At 37.1% G+C, this 19,034-nt stretch overlaps 1 pseudogene; it reads right to left on the bottom strand.

Annotated features, from left to right (window-relative positions):
- Window positions 1-14,871, bottom strand: part of LOC110213423 (mitochondrial import inner membrane translocase subunit Tim22 pseudogene) — a 164,950-nt pseudogene extending 150,079 nt beyond the window's left edge.
- Window positions 14,872-19,034: the final 4,163 nt, after the last annotated feature.

Here is a 19,034-nt window from a genome sequence, read left to right as displayed (position 1 = left end):
AGTTCATCAATCAAAATAAATTTAAGGAAACATGTCCATTTAGCATGAGAAGACCAAATAGGTTTGTTTACGCACACACACACACACACACACACACACACACACACACATATATAAGTAGACACACATATACATATAACACTCACATATTATACATATACACATGTATATATGTATACATGCATGTATGTGTATATACACATATATTTGTTGCAGTTCTTCAATTGTTTCAGTCATTTCCAACTCTTTGTGACCCCATTTGGATTTTCTTGGCAAAGATACAAGAGTGGTTTGCTATTTTTTTCTCTAGCTCGTTTTACAGATGAGGAAACTAAGGGAAACAGGGTTAAGTGATTTACCCAGAGTCACACAGCTAACTAGTGTCTGAGACTGGATCTGAACTCAGTTTTCCTGACTCCAGGCCAAGCACTCTATCCACTGTGCCACCATCTAGCTGCCCTATACACACACACACACACACACACACACACACACACACACACATACATAGACATATGTATATTTTTGTATATATCTACATATACATACATATATACAACACAAGTTATCTAGGGTCTCTTAGCAGTCTCACTTCATCTGAGGGTGAACAAGATGAAAAGGGAAGAACATATATTTAATCTTATTTTGTGGATTTAATACATAAAAGTTCCCAGAAGAGTGAAGGTAGGTAGAGGGAATGAATTAATATTTTTTACAGTGAGGAACCACATGTGAAATTCATTTTTAAAAAAGCCAGGGAGATTGGGGTGGGAGATGAGAGAATTCTGAATCAGTCTACTATCTGGGATGGACTAAGGAGGAAATAAGACTATCATCTCTTAGAAATTTCATCTTATCTGTGGGTCATTAAAAAATAACAAAGAAACAACCAATGTCTGTGGGAAAAGTCCATAAAAAAGGATCAGAAATTAGCCAAGAGACCGAAAGGAGAAGAGAGAAGAAAGAAGTCCTCCCAGAGGGAAGAAACATTGTAAATAGTGCGGTTCAAGTCACTCATTGTGGAGATGGAGGCATTGGGGCCCAGAGCAGAGAGACAGTGAATGATGGAGACTGCATCCACCCTGGGCCCTCAAACTCCAAACACAGCATGCATCCCACCTGCTTCCTCATGATTCTTACCTGGTGAATTAATATTTCTGAAAATTGGGCTCCATTCTCAGATCTTTTGAACAAAAAGGTGGGAAAAGGACAGGGAGGGAAGGGACAATGTAGAATCATACTTTTGTCTGGGCTGGGCAAAGGAGAAGATAAATTGATTTTCTTGTAGTTCATTAAGAACAAAGACACGATGACAGCTAACTTTTATATAGCACTTTAAGGTTTGCAAATGCTTTAGATTCTAACACATTTGATTCAGACAACAACCCTGGGAGGTCAGTGCTAATGTTATCCCAATTTTCAGATGAAGAAACTGAGACACAGAGAGATTAAGTGATTTGCTCAAGGTCACCTAGTTAGTAAATGTCTAAGGCAGGACTTAAACTCAAGTCTTTCTCACTCCAAGTCCTAAATTCTGTACCACTGTACCACCTAGAAATAATAAATGAATGAACTAAAAGCATTTATTAAATCTTTACTATGTGCAAAGCACTATTCTAAACACTGGAGATATGAAGAGAAAAGCAAGAAAGTCCCTGCTTTCAAGAAGTTCAAATCTGGTCTGCTGTGTGACCCTGGGCAAGTCACTTAACTTGTTTGCCTCAGTTTTCTCATCTGTAAAATGAGGATAATAATAATACCTACTCCCAGGATTGTCATGAGGATCAAATGAGATAATACTTGTATATTTTCACCAGATTAGTGATCAAGAAATCCAATGAGAAGATATGGGTGTGTGTGTGTGTGTGTGTGTGTGTGTATCCTCAGAAAGGATGAGAAATTAACTCCATAATGACATAAACACAACAAGCAGAGTCTCGGGGGGGGGAATGGATTTTTTAATGTAAAAAAAAAATCTCTGTAGAAAAGAATTATCAGGAGAATAAGTAGCTTAGAAGAAAAAGGGATAAACCTTACCTAAGCAATTTGTTCCCAGAAAAACTGGAATGGACCAAATAGAAATCAACAACCCCATGGGATAAGAAATACTGACAAAAAAAATTCAAAAAAGATAAAATTTGTTATACTTGATATAAAACACAACTGACTGGAAAAATAAGTCATGGAGACTTAATTTAGGAAGAATTTGACTCCCAGATTATCATTTTTTAAAAAAAATCATTATTTTAAAAAAAATGCCAGGGTGCTATATTTAAAAAAAAACAAACAAACAATGAATGAAAACTACGCATGTCTCTTAGAACCAGAGGGCAGAGAGAAGATAGAAAGAATACATTCATCGCTTCTTGAAAATAAAAAGTCCCAGAAATATTATAGTCAAAATTCAAGAGCTCTAATAAAATAATGACAATAACAGCAGCAGTGGCAACAATGATTATAATAATACTGTGAGCACCCAGAAAAAAAAACACATTACAACTACCAATAAATCAATCAGAATCACACAAGACATCTCAGTTTCTACTATGAATTACTAGTTAGAAACTTAGTACACTAGCTAGGTAACCCTGGCCAAGTCACAACCTTTCTGTGTCTCAGTTTCCTCATCTGTAAATAGTGGATGATAATAGTAACTTTCATAGGGTTGTTGTGAGGATCAGAGTTAACAAAGAACTTTGCAAACCTTAAAATACTACATAAATGCTAGTAATAGTAGTAGTGACAGTAGATCCTGGAATATGATATTCTAAAACAGATAGGAATACAATCATGAATTACCCTGAAAAACTGAGCAGAATACTACAGGGAAAGAAATGGACCATTAATGAGACAGAGGAGTTCCAAGATTTTCTGATGAAAAGGTCAGAACTGAGTAGGAACTTTGAAAAACAAAATAAAGTCAAGATAAACCTAGGAAGTTAAATTCATTTGAGAAATCCCTAAAGGCTGAATGATGATGTAACTAACATTCTAACAGGAAAAGAAAAAAAGTGTCCCTTAAGCATTCTAGTATCTTCAAAAGCTATTGAAGGAGTTAAATAATAGTCACAGGAGACCTGGGAATGGCTTGATTTTGATCATTGGGTGTTAGGAATGGAAACAGTAGGGATGGTAAAAGGAATGGCACTAGTATAGAAAAGAGGAAGAAGGAGGTGGAATTCTCATAATTAGAATTCCTGAGAAAAATATGCAAAGGTCGGGGAAAGGGTGGGGAGGAGTGGGTATCAAATGAATCTCACTCTTATCTGAAATGAACAAAGGACACTTGAACACATATACACAATTCAGCATGGAAATATATCAAAATGATCCTGAAGGGGATATTAAAAGGGAGAAAGAAAGGGGAGAAGAAGAAAGAGGAGAAAAGAACCAGCATCTTGAAGGGTGTCTGCCCATCCATTGGGGAATGGCTGACCAAATAGTGGTATATGAATGTAATGGAATATTATTATGAAATTTGACATTATGAAAGAGGAATTTTCAGAAAATCTTGGATAATATGAAGTGATACACAGTGAAGTAAGCAGAAATAGTAGAAAAAAATTACAAAAAGGATAATAAGATTGTGAAGAAAACAACTCAACTCTGATTAATGTAATGATCTACCATATCTCTAGAGAAACTATGATGAAGCATGTTACCCACCTCCTGACAGAGAGGTGATAGACTGCAGGTGCAGAAAGAGATATTCATTTTTGGAAATACCATTGTATATTTCTTTACTAATACTAGTTCATTATTTTCTCTTGGTTCTTTAATTGGGAGGGGGAGGGGGGAAATTGGTAGTATGGAGGGGAAGTGTGGTTAGCAATGATCATTACCAAAAAAAAAGAACTTTGATTTTCTTAATATATGGAAGAGAACAGAAGCACAGACAAGTGAGACAATATTGAAAGTAATGTTTGGGAATACTAATTGCTTTTTGGAAAAAGTAATTAGTATGAAACAGAGGTTTGTAATTGAAAATGCTCTATTTTGCTGTTTAAATTCAGAAAGAAAAATAATTAAAAATAAAGTAATATAACTAAATTTAATGAAGGAAATACAAATATAAAAATTATAATACCAAATATTTATAGAATGCACTTGCTCATAAAGTGGAAAGGAAGGATATAAAAAATAGAAGTTGACAATTTGCTACATAAAAGAAACAAACTTAAAGCCTGTAGATGTAAAAAGCTAAAATCAAGTGCCAGAATAGAATTCATGAATGTTCAGGTGAATAAAAAAAAAAGCAGAAACTGAAATCAAAAGTTCAGATAAGGCAAAAGGAAAAATAGATAATGTAATGAAAGACAAGCTCGGAAGCTTGATTATTTTAAGTCTCTTAGGAAATGAACAAAGTCATTGTCAAATACACTCAAACAGATCTATGATCACACTGAGTTGAAATATCCTTCCAAAAATACAGATTGCAACCCATCCATGTCTGCCCATCATGTGTGACTCTTTTCCTTGTCCACCCATAAGTTTGTCACAGGGAATCTACCCAACGTGATAGAGAACTCCCTTAATTTTTCCTAGTGTCTCACGTGTACCAATGTGGCACTCCAGCTATCTATCTGGCATCTCTTATCCTCCATACATAACCATTTTGTCTTCTTTACTTATTATGCATTTTTTCAATGGCACCTTTTACTTCTATTTTTTGTGACATGTTGCAATTTCCCCATCACATGACTCTCTATTACCAGGATGTAGAAAATTCTTAAATAAATGTAGGAAGGGAGAAATAGTTAGAAATTCTAACACAATGACAATATAAATCGATAAGAAAAAAATGGACTTAAAAGCTAAGTAACAGTATCCTAAATAATGAGTGGGCAAGAAAAATAATCATAGAAACAATGTAAATTAAGTTGAATGTTATTGATGAGACAGTGTGTCAAAAATATATGAAATGCAGTTAAAGCATTCCTTAGAGGAAAAACTCTGTCTCTGAAAACATGTAGTAACTAAGAAGAAAAAAGATTGGAGTAGTATACCAAGCATTAAATCAATATATAACTGGTAAACGAAAGACTGAAAATCAATCATTCCCATATTTAATCTACATGAAGCCAAAATAGCTGAATGTTTTGGCTTCATGTAGCCACATTTCTTTCCAGAGATCTTCATAATGGAACTGTCCCCACTAGGATTTTACTAGTGACAGGAAGGTGTGCTATGTGCAAGTCCTTTGGCAGCAAAGACAATTTTAACTGTTCCCCTTAACCAATATTGCCAGAGGGGAGGTCACATAGACTCTCCTCTGCAGGATAGGAAATATTGCTAAATAGGAGACAATTAAAAAAAAAAAGACAGTCTGCGAGGTAATATACAGCTAGCTGAATACAATCCGTATTATTAAGGTGAAACTGGAAGGCCTTTCTTTGGGCATGTCTCCTCTCAGTTCATGTTGGAGGCCACTCTTCACACTTTCTTTCATTCCAGAGAGCCATGAGGTTGACATCAGCAACCATTTGTATGTCCAAGAATAAATAAATCTTTAACCAATCTTGGCAATCAGAAAGTACTAATGATAACAAGAGATTAGATGATAAATGGACAGCCAAGTTAAATTTTTTGGGTCATACCCATGTACTGGTATTGTGTGATGATAAAGGAGTTAGGAGTACCACATTTCCCCACCCTTTTCTGACTTATTTCATTTGTTGGCACAGCTCTTCAGTGGATTCTCTTCTCTGTCCTTGTCAACCCTGGATCAGGGGCTATGTAGGCATTCTTATATTATTTTACATTTCAATAGTCTCTCATCATCAACTACATTGTAAGCTATTATAATGGAAGAGCTAGTCACATCAACAAGCATTTGTTTAGCAGCTATTATGTGCCACGTGGACTATTTGTGCTTGACCTGTGGTAGAGCATTCCGAGATCCTATTGGTCTGATCAGCCACAGTTGGACACACCATCCCTTGGCTCCAACATAGTGATGTCATTTTCTTCAAGAGTGAAGAACGACAATCAACCAATTATGTGCCAAACGCTGTGCTAAGGGGTGGGGTTACAAAGAGAAGCAAAAGCAGTTTGCACTCAAGGAGCTCACTATCTAGTGGGAGGTAAGGGAGAGCACTGTATCTATAACTATGTGCAAACTCAATATATACATGATAAGTTGGGACAACCACTGAAGGAAGGCACCAGAATTAAAGGGATCAAGACAGGCTGCTTTCAGAAGATGGTATTTTAAATGAGACAGAAAGCCAAGAAGTAGAAACAAGGAGGGAGAGGGCATTCCAGACATAGTGAACAGCCAATGAAAAATGCATGGAACCAGGAGATGCGGGGTCTTGTGCAAGGAATAGCAAGGAGGCCAGTGTCACTAAATTTCAGAATAACTGGAGGACTGTGGGGTAGCTGAATGACATCTCTTTCCTTCTGAATTCCTAAAATACTTTCTTTGTACCAATCCTAAATTGAAAAAAAGGAAGGGAAAGGAGAAAAATGTTCAGACGTAGCCATTAAAGTAGATATTGTGGAGAATAATATTCATGGGTAAAGATAGCATTAAGAACTGTGATTTCATTATAGGGGTAGAGAGTTCCTGGTGAGACTCCAACTTGATCTCTGATAAAGCAGGATCCATTTTTAACATTAATCAGTATTTGTAGAGATTTTCTGCATCATTTTCTTATGTCTAGTCAATCCACCAAACAGTGCATCAAACCCGGATTTTATTTTCTGAATGAAAATTTAACAATCAGGTCTCCAGTCCTTCCTGCTGACTCTAAGTATACCTCTGCCTTCTACCAAAATAGGTAAGTGCCTTCTAGTTTTAGAAAGCCACTTGTTAGACTCAAAGGTCAATTGATTTTTCCAAGATCACTTAGCCATTTTGTATTAAGGCAGGACTTTGAACTGATAGATCAAATCAGGGCTTCCTAGCTTTGAGCACAACTCTCGCTGTCCAATATGTCATCTGCCTCTTGTATAACCTAAAAGATAGTAAACAATACCCGTGCAAGGAGAAGCCAGAAAGCTAGTAGCTGTGAATAGATGTCCTGACATACAAATTGGTCTTCCCACCTGGGTGTGCATGTGAAAAGTCAAAGGAACCATCAAGTAGCTGGTTCTCTCTGAAGTTTCCTCTGACTAACCTGGTCCTCTTGCTTCACTAGTGGGACATGTGGACAGTGGGAGGGGAGGCTTCTTTGGGAAGATAGCTCCCTGCCTGCCAGGGGTGTGTGGCTGGGGACAGGATAGAAAGGGCTGTGGGCAGAGGCAACCTTTGCCTCCCCCTTTCTATCTCCTTATCCCCTTGCATTGCCCTCTACCAGCACTTCCCATCCCCAACGGCCACAATAATTTTATCCAGTGAAAAAGAAAAAAAAATTAAAGCATAACAATGAATGTTAAGTTAATGGGACAAAATAAAGAGACTATGGACAGGAACATAACTCACTCTTGATTTTCCTCCTACCTTTCTGACAGCCTTTGTTAGATCATTATGCTCTCTCTGTCTACTGTGAGAATTGCCTAAAGTTCTTTCCTGGGCCCTCTTCTCCTCTCCCTCTACACTGTCCTGTTGTGTACTCATCACCTTCCTTGGGTTCAGATATATCTACAGATCACTCCCAAGTCCACATATCTAACCCGAGTTACTCTTCTGGACTACAGCCTTGAAATACCAGATGCTTGCTGGACAAATCCTCATAAAGGCATCTCAAACTGAACATGTCCAAAATGGAATTTCTAATATTTCCCCCAAACCTATTCTCTTTCAAATGTCCCCATGTGTTGGTGACATCACTATCCTCCCAATCACCTAGGTTTATCACCTCTGAAGTATCCTTGATTTTTTCCATCATTCTTTTCCCTCCTATCAAATTGGGTGCTAAATCTTGTATTCCAATGCCATAGCACTTCTTATATCATCTTCTTATTTGCAGGCACACAGTCTCTACCCTGCTTCAGACTTTTATCATCTCTCATCTAGACTATTACAATAGCCTCCTGATTGATTTCCTTGCTTTCTGTCTCTTCTTCCTTCCAATTTTGCACAACTACCAAATTTATATTCCTAAACCCTAGATCTGGCCATGTTACTCTTCTGCTCAGAAATCTTCAGTAGCCCTCTGTTGCTTCTAGAATAAAATACAAAATCCTCAGTCTTGAATTTCAAGTTCTTGACAGCCTCCCTCTCCAGTATTGTTTCACATTATACCCTTTCATTCATCTTCCATTATACTCAATCTGGCCTCTTTGCTGTTTCTCACATACAATATTCCATCTCCTTTCTCTGTGCTTCTCCAAAAATTGTCCACCGTATTTAAAATATACTCCTTTTTCCCCATCTGCCTCTTAGAATCCCTAGCTTATTTTACAGTTAAGCATAGTACACTTTGCATGAAGCCCTTCCTAGTCCTCCAGTGTTTATTCTCTTCTCCCTCTTGAAATTTCATTATATTTTATATTTACTTATCTGCATATATGTGTACATGTCATATCACCTGGGTAGCATGTAAAGTCTTTTGGGGGCAGGCATTGCTTTATCTTAGTCTTTATATCATCAGCTCATTAAAATAAGTGCTTAATCACCTTTATTGAATTTAATTGAATTGTTCACTAATGCATGGGATGTGAGTGTGTATATAATCTCAAGAGCTGTAATACTGCATTTCAAGAAGGTATTCAATTCAATTAAAAGCCATGGAACTTGAGTATGAAACCACAATGAAGGCATCTGGATAATAATTAAATGAGGTGAAATAGATGGTATCATGGTAAGTGTACAATATAGGTCACAAGACAGCTAAAGAAACTGGATGATGAATTCTTGACTCAGGCAAACATCTGGTACCAAAGTAGGAGAGAATTGTGATGGTAAACTTCAACTATACAGTCATCAGCTAAAGATCTGTCATTGTTAAAAGCAGAGGAACTGATACATTTCAGCTTGTCTTGATGATAATTCCATCCTTTAGAAGGTAGAGTAAACTGCTAGTCTGGATTTTATTCTGAATAATGAAGAACTGCTTCATGAAGCAGAGATGATAAGAACCCTGGGAGATACTGATCATGGAGTCTTAAGAATTTTTTTTAACAAATAAAGAGAAAATATAGGCTTATATATGCCCTAGATTTGAATGCTGGCCTTGGTATGATGGGGTGGGGCATCACTACATTTAGAGTCAAAGGGCCCAAGTTTTCATCTTACCTGTGTTATTTTCTACTGTTGTGACCCTGAGACAATAACTTAAGCGCTTTGGGTTTCAATTTTTTCATCTGTAAAATTGGGAGTTGTGGACTAAGAGCTGTCCAAGGTTCCTTCTATATTGAAATTATATTCCATCTATTCTATACATATACTGTATATATACCCAATTATTTATGTGTTGTTTCCACCATTACAATGTTAACCTGTTGAAAGCAGGGAGTTGGTTTTTTGCCCTTTATTGTTTCCTCTACAGTGTCTGGCATGTAGTAAGAGCTTAACAAATGTTTCTTGGTTGACTGAAGGAATAATTTTAGTATAGCTCAAGCCCCAAAACCCATTGGTTTGGGACTATCTTGTTATTGATAGAGATCAATTACCCATGCCTTTGGAATGGGCAGGGTAGAGTAGAAAAGAAGAGGAGAGATTCTTCAGTCACTTTACAACATTTTGAGTCTCTTTGGACCCTTTAGTCAATTTGGATGCTTGAGACTTCCATCTCTGAGAGAGAAGATAGATGATGCCAACCCCACTTCAGGTTCCTGAAGGGAGAATAAGATTCTGGGAAGAAGCCAACAGGAGAGGAGCTAACAGTCCCTATCTTCAACTTGCTACACTAGAGACTTTGGGGAATTTCCCCTTGAGTAAGATCTGGAACTTTTTCTTGTTTGACCTGAGCTACCCCACTCCAAATGGGAGAACTCTTTCACCCTGTATTGTCTGGCGTATATTCTCCTATATATGCTTTCTTTGATTTCTGTTTTGTTATTGACTTCTTTGCGACTTCACAAGTGTATTCATTATGGAAATGGTATTTTGTTGGAAGGAATTCAAGGCCCTGGATACAAAGTTTGGTGTCATCCTCCCCATTAATGACTAGTGATTAGAAGTTTAGCTTGAAGGAGGCAGAGCCAAGATGGCAACCCAGCCAATCCCAACATTCCTCTCCAAACAATTCTAAAATAACATCTCAAATTGAATTCTGGAAAGGCAGAGCCAACCAAAGATCAGAGTGAGATATTTTTCCAGCTTAGGACAATGTAGGAGGTTGATAGGAGAGGTCTCTGACACCAGGTAGGGGGCCAGACTGCAACACATACGGCAGAAGCATGAACAGTAGGCCTACGAGGCAGCTGCCATAACAGCAGCAACAACTTCAGGGGCTCTCAGCCCACAGGTGATAAAGGGCTGGAAAAGTGGTTAGAAAGAGATTATAGGGGACTCTCTGCTGGCACTGGGTAGCAGCTCTGTTGCCTATACCCACCTCTGTGTCACAGGTCCAGAGTGGAGAGGAATGCTTGTGGTCAGTCACAAGGGATCAGGGGCCCCAGTCACAGTTCCAAGGCAGAGAGGAGCACTAGCAGTTGAAGCTGCAGGGAAGGAGGAATCTCCTGGGTAAAGACTAGGAGAACAACGACTACAGCACTCTCCAGATCCCAATACCAAAAACTTGCAGAAGCCCAGAATTCACTCTAAAAACAGCAGCATGAAAAAACCTGAAGCTTGGGACAATGTCTCCTCACTCCTGGGTGAGCAGCCCAGCTTTAACATAAAGTTAACATAAAGCTTAAAGTCAGGAAATAGGCTGAAAAATGAGCAAACAACAACAATAAAAAGAATGTGATCATAAAAAACGACTATGGAGGCAAGGAAGACCAAGACACAAACTCAGAAAAAGACAACAATGTGGAAAACAGCTACAACCAAAGCCTCAAAGAAAAGTGCTAGTAGGACACAAGCACATCAAGAATTTCTGGAAGAATTGAAGAAAGATATAGAAATGATAGAGGAAAAATTGGGGAAAGAAATGAGAGTGAGGCAAAGATTTATGAAAAGAGAATTAACAGCTTGGTAAAAGAAGCACAAAAAATTCACTGAAGAAAAGAATTTCTTAAAAAGTAAAATGGGTCAAATAGAAAAGGAAGTACAAAAGTTCACTGGAGGAAATAATCCTTTAAAAATCACAATTGGGCAAGTGGAAGCTAACGACTCCATGAGACATTAATAAACAATAAAACAAGTTTAAAAAATGGAAAAAAGAAGAAAATGTGAAATATCACATCAGAAAAACAACTGACCCAGAAAACAGATCAAGGAGAAATAATTTAAGAACTATTGGACCACTTGAAAGCCATGATTTTTAAAAAGCCTAGACATCAACTATCAAGGAATTATAAAGGGAAACTGAAATTACAAATTTTAAGAAATTTTATTTTATGTATATATTATATTGTAATGTATTCATATCTATTTATATTATACATAATATATTTTATATTAATATAATAATATGTTATATTTATGTATTATATATTATATTTGTATTATTCAAGAAAATTATGATTTCAAGAAATTATAAAAGGAAACCCAGTATCTGAGGTCTAGAGAGCAAAATAGAAATTTTAAAAACCCACCAATCACCTCCTTAAAGAGATTCCAAAATGAAGATTCCCAGAAATATTATAGGCAAATCCCAGAGTTCCTAGGTCAAAAAGAAAATATTGCAAGCATCCAAAAAGAAAAGCCACCATCAGGATCACATGAGATTTAGCAGCTTCCATATTAAAGTAGTGGAGGGCTTTGGAATGTGATATTCTAGAATAGAAGAGCGAGAATTATAACCGAGGATAATCTACCCAGCCAAACTGAGTAAGTCCTTTAGGGGGGAAAATGAATGTTTTATGAAATGGAGGACTTTCAAGGACCAAAGGTGAATAGAAAATTTCGCATTCAAACACAACACTGAAGAGAAGCATAAAAAGGTAAACATGAAAGAGAAATCATGAGGGACTCAATAAGGTTAAACTGTTTATATTCCTATATGGGAAGATGATATATGTAGCTCCGAAGAACTTTATCATTATTAGGGCAGTTAGGAGGATTATACATAGACTATAATAGGATGATATAAAAAAATTAAGGGATGAGAAAGTAAGATACACTGGGAGAAGGGTGAAGGGAAAGGAAAAATAGGGAAATTTTTCTCACAAAAAGAGGTGCACAAGGAAGAGCTTTTATAGTGGAGGGGGAAATGGGGTGGTCAACAGTTACACCTCACTCTCGTCAGAATTGGTTCAAAGAGGGAAGACCATATACACTCAGTTGGGCCTTGAAATCTATCTTACCAAACAGGGAAGTAGGAGAGGCATGGGATAAGAGAAAAGGGGTATGATAAAAGGGTAGGCAGATTAAGGGAGGCAGTGGTCAGAATCAAATATACTTTTGAGGAGAGACAGGGTAAGAGATGGGGGGGAGGAGGGAAGGAGAGAGAGAGAGAGAGAGAGAGAGAGAGAGAGAGAGAGAGAGAGAGAGAGAGAGAGAGAAGATAGGATCCCAGTCTAAGAATAAAAAAGGATAGAAGGCTCTCAAGAAGGAAATTCTGATGAGTCAGTTGCAATAGACTGCAATGAAGAGGCACTTTCTAAAGAGAATCAATATGGCTACATAGTAAGCTCATTGATTAACTAAGATTTTTAAGAGACATATCTATATCTATATCTAGATAGATAGATAGATAGATAGATAGATAGATAGATAGATAGATATAGATGGAAGAGAAGAACAGCAACCATAAATGAATAATTTACAAAATGGAAAGTTCTTAAAAGAATAGTCTAAAACAGTTTAAAATTAGATTTTAGAAAAAAAATTAAACCCTGCCAATGGAACTTAATTACGTTTTTTTTTTTTCTTAGAGCCAAGCAGAAGATGAAAAAATGTACAGACATTCTCTTGGGTGATATAAGAAGAAAAAAGAGAAGGAGATGAAGGAGAAGGAGGACAAGGAGGAAAAAGTGGACAGGAAGGAAAGAGACAGGAGAAGATGATAAAGATGATAATGATGATGATAGTGATGATAATAAACCTAGCATTCATATAGTATTCTCAGATTTACAAAGTACTTTATATATGTTAATTCACTTAATATGTATAATATATACACATAAATGTATCTTTATGATTACTGATCATTGTCAATAATCTTTGAGAAACCTCAGAGAAGAAGAAAGATTTAACAGGACTGAGGAAAGGCAAATTTTGCTCTAATTTTGAAAAAGAGGAAGAAAGAAATCATTTTAGCTTATAGGCTAGTGAAGCTATAGGACTTCAATTCTTGCTAACAGTCTAGAATATATTATAAAAATGGTGCTAGTGATAAAGGGAAGAAATGGTTCCTGGGTTTATTAAGTTGAAGTCTTACCAGGAGAGCTTTATTTCCCTTTTTAATATTGTTCCTAGAATGGTTGTAGAGAATATCCTGATACTCATTGGTATGGACATTCCTCAGCAGGAGCTTCCTGTACCAATTTAATCACAAGTCTAGTTTTACAAATGTGCCCAGGATATTTGGATTTCAGCAAGGCAGCTGATGAAATTTCACCATAAGATGGAAAGATGTGGATTAGATGATAGTACAGTTAGATGGTATTGGACTGCTTGACTAATGGACCCAAAGAATAATTGTGTTGACATGAAGTGAATTCTCTAGTCCAAAGGTCCCCAACCTGTGTTTCATGGACTTAAATATATACATACAGAGATATACATATGTGTATGTATATAATATTTGTATGTATTTGATAATTATGTTCAATGTAATGATTTATTTTGTAATCGTATATATTTTATTTTATGCATTTATACATTATTCTGAGAAAAGGTCCATAAGTTTCACCAGACAGCCAGCGGAGTGATCTGAAAAAAAGTTTAAGAACCCCAGACGGTTCCACATAGTTCTAACATTCTTTGACACAGTACTTGTCCACATTTTTTTTAAATCAATGATTTGCATGAAAACATGAGATACATTCTTTTTACTTTTTCTTTTTCAAAAATCTCTATGCTTTGGAGAATCCATTATCACACTATTAATTTGAAATCATGATTATTTAAAGTCTTTTTCTATTTAAATATACTAAGAAACATTGTTTCTTACTTCACAGAAGTAGCTTAATTGAATAGCTTCATTATCTAGTGGAAAGAGAGATGGAGTAGATATTAGGAGAAACTTAGGTTTCAATTCTTCTCCCAACTTTTATTTTCTTTTTCTGCAAAATGAAGGTAATAGTAGCTACAATACTTTCCTTATAGGGTTGTTGTGAGTCTCCAATGAAACAATAAGTATAAAGTCCTAGATAAATGGTAGTTCATATTGCTTATGTGCTACGCATGGATCATATCATAATTTCTGTAAAGAACAAGTCATCAAAATCAACAGCAATATCTTAATATGAAAAACTGACTTAATTTACAAGTTAATTACAAAAAATGAAAATACTGTTGGTCTTATGATAGTTGGACATGGTAACAGCAATAGAAATCAATATCATTAATATGGTGATATTTGCCTCATTGATTTCCCTTTTCCATTTCCCACAGGAACTCTGCATCCACTTTCACCTTTTATAAGCCCCTTGCCTTTGCCCTCAGCATGTAACCCTGCCTCTAATTTTACTGAGAAGACTGAAGTTATCCAACGTGAGCTGTCTTGATTTTCCTCTAGATAATTACCCATTTTATCTTCTTTTTTTCCTGTGTCTGGGGAAGATGTGTACCTTCTTTTTCAGGCCCATCACTTTACATGTATTCTTGCTTTCATTCTCTTCCATCTTGCCTTGGATCTGCTTTTGTCCATTATCTTCTTTCTCATAGATGACATCATCAGCTTTATAGTTGACACAAGTAGAAGACATGGCAAAGCAGAAGACTTCCTTTCACATGCTCTTCCACTTTAGACACTCCAGAGACGATTCTATTTTTGTCTCTAGTCTAGGGTTTTCCCTAAAGAGGGGAAAGAGAGGTTAATTCCTATTAGAAAAGAGCCATGATAGCCATGAGAAAAACATAGTGTATATTAAGGAACTACCCTAACAGAATATAGTATAGTATACATTAATACCAACACATTAAGCTAAGAAGCCAATATTCAAGCCTCATTTGGACATAAACAATTGCAAGACTGTTAATTAGCCATGCTATGTTTCACCCACATTGGCATTTTATGATTAATAAACAGAATTTGATCTTTTTGGTGATTTCCCTCCAATGCCCACTCTCTTTTTTTGTGCCGGCCCACTCTTGTCATTGCTTTAGTACTCTCCTACAGTAGCCAAAATGATCAATGTAGGTATTTCCCTTGATCTGGGTATCAATACTGGGGACATTTTGCTAATGGGCAATATAGCCTATAAGGCTTTCAAATTCTCACAAGGACTTGTGCCAAAGGAAAGAAGATGCCAAAAGGAGGGAAGGAAGCGTTCCAGGCACATGATCATCTAGAAAGAACACATTCTCATAGCTGAGTGTGGCTGGGTATGGGTAAAGACAACCCCTGACTAAACTTCCAGACAGCCTAGAGTTGTCTTCATGCTTTGTAGTTGGGGGCAAATTGAGATACAGGTCATCCCTTTGTGGGATTCCTGGAGTTCCTGCTCAAGAGCCACGTGTACTCAATAGTTACCCAATCAAGCAATGAGTCATTTATCATCCAGAAGTTAGGCCTACCCCCTCCCTCCAAACTGTGGCATCACCAGGAATGTTCCTAAGGTGGGTAAGAGGAGAAATAGCACCTAAAAGGCACCGACTGCAATAGAAATATGTATTGAGAACTAGGAGATATTATAGACATCATCCATTTCATCAACCCCATTTTATAGTTGAAGAAATTGAGGTCCAGGCAGTTAAATGACCTTCCTATGATCAAATAAATGGCAAGTAACAAATTCAGGATTTGAAACAAGATCCTCTGACTGAATTCAATGTTCTTTCCTCATCTTTAAAATGAGGACTAGATAACATTCAAAAGTCTTTCCAAGTCTAAGCTTCTATACATCTACTTTGGATAACAGAATCAGAACCCTAAAAGATCTCAGCAGACTGGATGGAGCATTGAGCTAAAGTTAAGCAGGTAAAATGTAATAAGGATAAATAAGTTTGCATTTAGCTTCAAGGGCTGTTACAAAACCATATGATAGGAGACAGGTCACTCAGCAGTAGTTTATATGAAGAAAAGATCTACTATTTTGTGGGGGTAGGGGAGGGAGCATTCATGAGCAGAAAAGCTACATACTCCCCTTCCCCTGAGAAAACAGGAAGGAAATCTCTATCTGGGGTCAAAGAGGCAGAGAACAAATTGAAAGGAGCACAAATATGAACGGGAAAATCAGACAAAGGTAGTATCAGGATATCTAAAGCAAGGGATGAGACATATTGAAAGACCAAGTCCCTTTCATAGTCTGAACAAGATGAAAGAAGATGAAAAGAACAGAATGAATGCCTGGGAGCTGACCATTAATCTGATTCAACCTAACTATTCAAAGTGTCAACTTTATTTTTTTTTTAGTTCTGGTAGCATGTGTTCCTAACTCCTGGCTGTCCCTTCTAAGTGCTGACAAGTTCAGATGTCTTTATCAGGTTGTGGTGATCTGCAATTTTAGCAGAACACAATCCCAACATAAGTGAGCATTATGCTACGGCTGCCAAAAAAGAGCTGGCGAAATCTCCAGCGGCATGCACAAAAACACAGCCTTAAGAAGGAAAGACATCAAATCTTCTTATATTCTGCCTTGGCCAGGCTGTATGTGGGGAATTGAGGACCAGATTGGAATGCCATATTTTAGGTGGCATTTTAACAAAGTTGAAATGCATTCAAGGGAGAACACCCGAAATGCTAAGACCTAAGAGCATAAGTCATAATGATAAGTTGAAGGAACTAAAAATAAGTGTAGCCTGGGCAGAAGAAGACTTGAGGGGGCCCATGAAAACTGTTCAAACATGCTCAAACATGTAGAAGAGAATTAGAATTGGTCATGTTCTCATGGAGAAGGACAAAGAGCAGTGGACTGAAGTTTTAAGGAGGTGGATCTGGAGACCAGCAGAGGGAAACCCTTCCTAATACCAAGAGTTATCCAAAACCTGAATGAATAGTTTCCATTGGGAGTTAATGAATTGCCCCCTTCACTGGAGATCTTCGTACAGAGGCAGAATCTTCATTTTTCTTGCATGTAGTAGAAGGAATTTCAGATTTGGGGAAAGTTTGGTCCCAGTAGTCACCCATGAGATCCCTTTCTGCTCTGCCATTCTGAGATTCTTGGATTCCATCCAGCACTCATCCTGTATTACCTTTCATTGTAGTATTTGTGTGAGTGTCTACTGTCCCTTGCTATATCATAGTATTCTTAAGGGCATTGCTTTATCTGTGTGCTGTATGTGTGTATATGATATAATGCTGGACTCTGAGTGAGGAAAATTTGGCTTTAGGTCCTACCTCTGAAGCATACTAAATGTGCAACTGCAGAAAATACTACCTTCTCCAAGCTTCAGTTCTTCATTTTTAAATGGGGAAAAATAATGGCTTCAGTATGTACCTCAAAAGGTTATCTTGAAGCTCAGGTAAGATAATGTATTAAAGAACTTAGAATCTTTAAGCATAATGTCATTGTTAATCATTTGTATTGTGCATAACAAGCAGTTAATCATTGTTGGGATTTTTTTTTTAAAGTTTTGAGTTCCAAATTTTTCCCTCTTTTGCTTCCCTCCCTCCCCAATGAAAAGGTAAATAATCTGATAGGGGACTACACATGTGCAATCATGTAAAACATTTTCATATTAGTCATTAATAAGTCTTTACTGAATGATCAATGTCTGTTTTCCTGTCACACTCTGTCAATTAGTGGTTATTGACTAATTTAAATTTTATTTCAATAAGAATGAGAAGCATTTCTGCCAAAAATAGCAACACACACACACACACACACACACACACACACACACACACACCCTTACCTTTCTATTGAAATGGGACTTCCCTTTCTGCCCAATCACATGTGTCTCTTGGCCTCTGCTTTTCCCGGAAATGTCTGTGGTGTCTCATTTCTCTGTATCTGAACAAGACAGAATATTGTAGATGAGAATCATTTAAGAAGCCACTGACAAATATCTGAAAACTGATTCTAGGAAATTGAAGTTTGAGATAAATTTACTGTGTGTGTGTGTGTGTGTGTGTGTGTGTGTGTGTGTGTGTGTGTGTGTACGTATTTGTGTGGGTTTGCACCCACCTCACAGCTTAGCTATGGCCTCAAAACCTTCTTGTCTTTTATTCTTTCTCAGAGTGGCTAACGTTGGTAGAGAAGGTCTGATTTTTCTCAGTGCTTCATGTGTAAATTATCTGCCAATTCAACTAGCTAGTCTGTGGATTCCCTGGAAATTTATTCTCTAATCATTCAGGCACAAGATGTGAGTGAATCTATATGTATCTGACTATGGTCCATTTCACATCAATATTTCTGGTATTTTGGGTTGTTTGGGGGCATACCAGTCACCATGCTTTCTGCATGCCAGCCCATGACACCCCGAATAACTTATTTACCTTTGCCCCAGGGGCCTTCTTTTCATACTGGCAACACCTCCACCACCATGGTTTTTTCCTCTGATTACTAAGTCCTTCTGTCAACTTAATTTGGAAAATAACTCATGCCAATGATTATGCTTTCTTCAAAGCTGGACCATCCTACCTTCACTTGACCACCACAAACCACCTCTTCACATTGCCTGTAGTAGATGCCGTAGATACCCATCATCCACACCCCTTTGTAGCTCCCCTTTTGTGTGTTGTCTTCCGCCATTAGAATGTAAACTCTTGGAGGGCAGAGACTTTCTATGTATTAATTATAAATTAATTAATTTATTAATTGTATCTCCAGTTTTTAGCACAGTGCCTGGCCCATAGTAAGTGCTTAATGAATGTTTATTGAATTGGATAGAATTAGTCTCACTGAGAGCTCCCTATAATGATAAAAATCATAGTTCAAGTAAAAAAGAATAAGGTTCAGGGAACTATTCTGTGTGCTGGGGATTC

Source organism: Phascolarctos cinereus, unplaced genomic scaffold, assembly GCF_003287225.1.
Source record: "Phascolarctos cinereus isolate Bilbo 61053 unplaced genomic scaffold, phaCin_HiC Scaffold_726;HRSCAF=1367, whole genome shotgun sequence".
Taxonomy (NCBI): domain Eukaryota; kingdom Metazoa; phylum Chordata; class Mammalia; order Diprotodontia; family Phascolarctidae; genus Phascolarctos; species Phascolarctos cinereus.
Note: the sequence above shows the minus strand (reverse complement) of the source record. Positions and strands in the feature narration are given on the sequence as shown.